Source organism: Zootoca vivipara, chromosome 8 (genome assembly GCF_965207765.1).
Source record: "Zootoca vivipara chromosome 8, rZooViv2.hap1.1, whole genome shotgun sequence".
Lineage (NCBI taxonomy): Eukaryota > Metazoa > Chordata > Lepidosauria > Squamata > Lacertidae > Zootoca > Zootoca vivipara.
In genome coordinates, this window is record NC_142591.1 from 46,716,127 (window position 1) to 46,723,506 (window position 7,380).

Genomic DNA, 7,380 nt, shown 5'->3' on the forward strand with positions numbered 1-7,380 from the left:
TCAAAGCATCCATATATACCCCACATACGATTTTGGCATTCAATTTGGTAGATAGGGCAGCGCAAGACCAAGTAGGGAAGCATTGAAATACTATTTGGAAGCATAGAAAGGGAAAGAAATATAAGAAAGGTGTAGCCTCAGCAATGAACAAAGCATGGTCCTAGAGAGGGGAGGTTGGAGCCAAAGCAGGTAGGACACTGGAAATCTACTGGTTGGATTTCCCATTGATTTCGGGAAGGGGGGGGGGAGTAGGTGATTGATCCAGATTTGAACCATGTTGCTGGGAGATGATGACTAATCCTCCGCCATACACAAACACACACACAATTTTCCAATTGGAAATCATCCTCCAATATATACTTTGCCTTGTTAAATCTTATAGTGGTGGGCGATTTCTACTGGAAAAACATCACATGCCTCCACTGGCATCGCTGTTCTGATCCAAATCCTCCCAATCCACTACTTATTACTGGGTGGGGGAGAGACAGGGTCTTGATCATGGATCTCCAAATGTCTCACCATGTTTGGCTCTAGAGTACTCATATGAAAGAGATGTCAAGCATCTGCTTAAAGACCTCCAAAGAAGGCAACTCCACCACACTCCTTGGTAGCAAATTCCACTGCCGAACAGCTTTTACTGTCAGTACATACTACTAATCAAATTATGAGTGACAGTCCTTCAGTTAAGGGACTTAAGTGTCACACCTCAGAAAAGGTAGTATCTGTCTTTCTCTCTCCCCAGTCACCCTCTCGGGGCCCAGTCACACTTTGCTTGTCCCATGACTAGAAAGCACAGGTCTGAGTGGTTTTTCCCTGGAAAAACTTTTGGGATGGAGCTCATGAGACTTCAACACCATGACATGCAGAAATTCAGCAGGTGAAGTTTCCCCCAGGAATTCTATCCTCATTTTGGGCCACTGAGTCCAGAAACTGCCACTACAGTATATCTTACTTCTAGGATCAGGGTGCTCAAATTGCCAGTGGTATCCAATAAAGACCAATAGCTTTAGAGCAATGTAGGGCAGAGAAATATTTGAGGAAAGGGTTTAAGGAGATCAACAGGGTGATTAGTCAGTGACTGGCATTCTTAAATTAATTTTAGAAGAAGACGTCTGTCTTAGCAGAAGACCACATTCAGATGAATCCAAATCATGGGTGTAACTACTGAAGGTACATTGTTCAGACATTGCATGGAACATGTGTACTCTTCAGACGTTTTCCCATATTACATTATAAATAGGGAGCGGGGTCTTTCCTGATGTTCCTGCCCCTGCACATGTGTGGCATATCCTGTGAAACAGCATACGTACAATAAACGTATATGTGAGTAGGCAATGTACACAAGGGATCAGGGAGCCTTGAATAGATAGAATCCCCTTCTGCAAAAGCCTACATGTCTACAGTTTATAAGCATCTTGCCTCTTTCATATTATGTGAATGCAAGTAGGGGCAGGAGTGGGGCTTCGCTTCCTGCTATGATTTCACTCTGTCCTGCCATGCCCCCTGCATAATATGTGAACACAGCATGTGAAGAATCCTTCTGTGTACACATCTGTTTACTTGTATACGCATTCTCACCGGTTAAATGTGCATGCATTCGCTTTATTTGGTTGTACATCCAAGCCACTTCATTTCTGCATGCTGTTGCAAATATCCCAGCCGCTAACAAGTGACATAGAGGGCAGCAAAAAGGCATGCAGGAATTGCTACAAGACATGAATATTCCGTAATACTGTTTAGGTTGAACAAATTGCTACTATCTCTATAGTATGAAGGACAATTTGGGCTATGGGTGGGCAGTTATGATGAGTTCAATCATTCACCAGACAGGTGTGTGTACAGTAAGTGTGTTAACACATAGTCACCAGTCTGAATCTGAATTGATTTGGGTTTGCTTACAGTTTGGGTATGAGTACACACACATACACATTATTTTGACCACTTGTACAGGTTATGCATACAACATGATATAGCTTGTTCTCGGCTACGCTTTATGAGAATGAACACGGAGACCAAGACATAATCATGCAGCTGAGTGCAATCTATCAGAACATTCTCTTGCACAGACACAGCAAATTGTGTCAGTGGCTTTTAATGTGGCTCAGTATTTGTCAGCCTAACAGCACTATTTACACAAGGTCTAAAGACACATCAAGATAAACTGCAGAACTCTCAAGTGCTAGCAAATAAGACAGCCATTTCCACGTTGCTATTTGTAGTGGTTTTAAGCACCAGAACAGGGCCTGAGACAGATCCATTGACTAAGCAGTTTATGATCTTAGCAAGAAGCACAAACAAGCAAAGTACAAGTCTCAACACACTGAAGCCCAAATTCACTATCCATTTAAGCAGTGCATTAAGATGACTGCAGTCCAGCACAGCATACTTCTGTTAAAGAACCAGCACGAGCTGTTGATGATACAATCAGTAAGTTGTACTAAGACTACAATCCTGTGCATGCTTCCTTGCAAGTAGACATCTTTGAATTAAGGACTTACTTCTAACTTAGGTTTACACATAAGCAAATATGCATAAGATGAGACTGCACACAGGGGGACCAGGTGAAAGGGAGAACAGAGCTGCCGCACCTTTAATTGTTCATTCATTTAATTTCATTTTTCCACTGCCTTCCATGTAGCTTGTCACACACCAACTTAAATTCCCTCTTGTACACAACTAACAATGGGGCAGAAACCCTGTTCACTTTTTTCATCATAATCTCCATTTGACATTTGAATCTCAGGGCGAAAACTCCTTGATAAATAAACCTATATAGTCATACCTCGGGTTGCGAACATGATCCATGTGGGAGGCACGTTTGCAACCCGCAGCGTCTGCGCACGCGCATGACACAATTCAGCGCTTCAGCACATGTGTGTGATATCATTTTGTGCTTCTGCGCATGTGCGAGCGCCGAAACCCGGAGGTAACCCGTTCCACTACTTCCAGGTTCTGCGCGGTCTGCAAACTGGAAAACGCATAACCCGCAGAGTTCGCAACCCGAGGTATGACTGTACATGTGACTTGCACCACAGTCACTTTTATCCCATGTTTTAAAGAGCCATGCCTGGAAAAAATGGATAAGCCCAGAGTCTCTTTGAAGCTGATGCACCCTGAAGTTGATTGACAGCACAATTCTACCATACTTGGCTAAGTGGGCACAGTACTACAGCCTTTGAGGGTCTGATACCTTCTTTACTTTGAGAGAAACTTAAACCATCAAAATAAAAATAAAAAGTTTATATTAGAAACATAACTATGTTGCAACAAAACATGATGAAAACGTTACTTTTGGGGATGTCAGGTGCAAAAAAGGACCTGACTCCAAGACCTTTTATAGATGTGTAGAAGACGGAATTTTAACAGGTATAGCTTATGCTGTTTCTCCAGTCTGCTGCAGGAGTCTTACTATCGTCATCTTAGAAACTATTCATACGAAATAATACCTTTGGAAATCAACTGCAATGAGAAAATGGCCAATAGGCTTACTTGTGGGGTAGGGGAGAGATATGCGATTTAAGTACATAGCAACAGCAAAACAGCTTTGATGCAAACAAGAGAATTAACCAAAAGAAAAGGAAAAGAATTCATTTCAAGAACAAAACTTACTTCTAGGGAGGTCCTGTTATTAGAATTTTTTACTTTAACTAGCAGCGGGTGGAATTCAAATGCTTTGGAATCCACATAATCCACTACGTGTTTGAATATTTGTGGATTATTTCCATAATGAATATTTCCATAAATACTCCCTCCTTCCCCCAATGAGTAAGCTTGACCCCCAACATACAGACTAATCCTTTGCTTTTGTCCGATTCCCAACAGGCTACTGTTTTCATCACATTCCCAGATGCACTGATTCAAGCCACCTTTTGCAACAAGTGGACTATGAACTGACACTTCCTTTGATAATCTAGTTAACTCTTATGAGTACTGGAATCAAAGTTAGCCCATCATCCAAGTCATTTATAAAGATGTTGAATAAGACTGGGCCCAAGACAGAACCCTGTAGCACCCCACTAGTCACTTTTCTCCAGGATGAAGAGGAGCCATTGATGAGTACCCTTTGGGTTCGGTCAGTGCGCCAGTTACAAATCCATTGAATGGTAGCATTGTCTAGCCCGCATTTTACTAACTTCTTTACAAGAATATCCATAGCTGCCATAGCATATCATAAAATTTAAGAGCCCTGCTAAGTCAGCTCAAAGGTCCACCAAGCAAGTCCAGCAATATATGTATGTACACAAGCATGCAAGTGTTGTCCAGTGCTCTGGTTTTCAGAAGTTCAAAGAGCAGCAAAAGGGCTTTTAAAGAGCCCTGTGCTGAGTTTTGGCTGTGCACGCCTGCTTCAAGCAGGGGAACAGGCATGCACGCACTGCACAGCCAAACTGAGAAGACCCTAAATCCTGTTGCCATGGCCGTGTGCACTATTTTCCAGCAGGGCAACCAGTATGAGCAGCTAATGCTGAATCAAACCCTGCTACCATGCCAATCTGCCACTCTCACCCTCCATTGGAGTGATGTTACAGATGGCCACCGTTTCCTTAAAGGCCTTGGGAGCCAAATTTGACCCTTTGGTGGGAGCTAAAGGTCCTCCACCCCAGCATTACATGATGTGCTAAGAGACACGGAAGAGAAAAAAGAAAAGGGAAGGGAGGCGGGAAAGAGACAGTTACAGGTAGGTAGCCGTGTTGGTCTGGGTCGAAGTAAAATAAAAAAATTCCTTCAGTAGCACCTTAAAGACCAACTAAGTCTTAAAGACCAACTAAGTCCACCCCCTCCCCACCCCTTCTCTACATAAGTGCCTGGGGACTCCTATTTCACTGTATCTGAAGAAGTGTGCATGCACACGAAAGCTCATACCAAAATAAAAACTTAGTTGGTCTTTAAGGTGCTACTGAGGGAAAGAGACAGTCTTCCATACCCTCCAACATTTCTCTGATGAAAATAGGGACGTCCTATTCTTTTAGCAACAATGATAATATTTTTGTTTATACCCCACCCATCTGGCATGGTGGCCCCATCCACTCTGGGCAGCTTCCAACATATATAAAACAGTAAAATATTCAACATTAAAAAAACCTTCTCTGTACAGGGCTGCCTTCAGATATACGGTATTCTAAAGGTTACTTATCTCCTTGGCTCGGGGGTCGCATAACTCCATGGCCTTCAACATTTCTTCAATGAAAACAGGGACGTTGTGTAGAATCCTACAGGATTTCTGCAAGAGAAGGATTGCTGTTCTTTAGCTGCAACTGATCCACAGCAAACGAAGAGAAGCTGGCCCACAAGCAGCTGTGCTGAAAGTTCAGCTCTGTTGGGCCTCTCATCCCTCAGCTATCATATAGAGAGCAGCCATTGCATGAAACTGCAATGAGAGAGAGGGGTAAGGGAATCAGAGCAGAGCCACCATCAGCTGCTAAGCCAGCTCCATCAGGGTCCTCCCTTCATCAATGTCACCTGGCAGCAGGCAGCCATCAAGCTACAGCAAAGGGAGGGAGGGAGAGAAGCAGCATTGCTCTATCAACTCTGCTGAAAGATCAACACCTGTTAGCTCCACCTTTACTTAAACCTTTTCAGTTCCAGCTGGCCCTTATAATAACTTTGTAACTAAGATTTGGTACTCTAGTTTGCTTTCTTTCTCATTCCTCCAAATCTGTTTTCTTTTTGTGCCATGTCTTTTAGAGAGTAAGGATTGTCTTATTATTGAAGCTCAGAAGCTGCTTTAGGTGTGCACTTTTTGGTTAAAGATTAGAGTTAAAATACTTCAAATAAATAATGTTATAACCACAAATACATTTAGGTTATCACTGAATCGTCTGTCTCTACACGGGGGATTATAGAAGGTAGGCCTGTGACATAACTATGCTGCTTCTGTCAGGACCTAAGCAACTTGAGAAATGGAGAAATGGACTATGTTCACTATAAAATAAAATAAATCCTTCAGTAGCACCTTAAAGACCAACTAAGTTTTTATTTTGGTATGAGCTTTCGTGTGCATGCACATTTCTTTGTGCATGCACATGAAAGCTCATACCAAAATAAAAACTTAGTTGGTCTTTAAGGTGCTACTGAAGGAATTTTTTTATTTTGTTTTGACTCAGACCAACACGGATACCTACCTGTAACTATGTTCACTATGTTTGAGAATGATAAACACCATGGCTATGTACAACTGTATGATGGATTTAATTTACTGTAACCTTATAGAAATTATTTCTGTATTGTACAATAACAACTTTTAAGGGGGGAATTTTTTTTCCAAAATATGATAAAGGCCTAGCTTGATGTTGAGCCTTCAATAACAATTTGATCTACAAAATCATCAGCTGGAGCTTTTCACAGCATGTAAATAACCATTATCATCTGCTAGCAGCAGCAGCAACAGCAGCTCAAGATGCTGTTAAACTGCAGTGGATCAAGAGAGTAGGGGAGGAGTTGCTAATTATAGGACATGGAGAAAGAGTTCCATTGTCCATGGCAGGAGAATCTCTCTGAGTAAGTCTCATCAGCATTTTGCATCGCAGGCAACACATACCTTCTACACCAGGCATCCCCAAACTTCGGCCCTCCAGATGTTTTGGACTACAATTCCCATCTTCCCTGTCCACTGGTCCTGTTAGCTAGGGATCATGGGAGTTGTAGGCCAAAACATCTGGAGGGCCGCAGTTTGGGGATGCCTGTTCTACACGTTAGACTTTATCCCATGTGTGCTACAGATTGGCACTAATGGAGACACACGGCGACAATCAATTCATCGTTGCTTTGGTGGGGGTAACTTGTCAGCTTCTGCAATGCAGACTACTTCCTAATGTGAATGATCAGGTACTAAAACAGTTAAACATCTTGCAGTGACAAGCCCCAAGGAGAACCCCAGAATTTTATAGAATGGCAGATAGGAATCATGACAGTACTTGGCGCGCTGCAGAAAAGCAAGATCTATCGTGCCCAAATGGCCCATTACAGGTAAGAATGCAAGGAAAACTGACTCCCAAGTTGGAAATTGCCACAAGCAATGGACATTCTGTGGCCCGTAAAATGTAAGCAAACAACCATTGCTTAACAGTTCCCTGCCCCCCCCCACAACACCAACACACACACACACATGTCCAAACATCCTAATCCCAATAGGCAAGGTTCATGTTTGTGTGGGTTATTCATTGGCTTACTCACAGTGCCTGTGGAGTCTTTCCTTCCATATACTATAATCCCATGGATTTCTGCAAAAGGCCAATGGATGGAAGTACTGCCCAGCTGGACTGCTTACTAAGTAAATAATCAGAATCAGCAGGTTTTAAAGTCATACGGGCACTTGATAAGTAGGCTGTTTTGTAGTAGGATGGAGTATAAAAACTCAGACCTCACTGGCCTATAGCTGTTGGC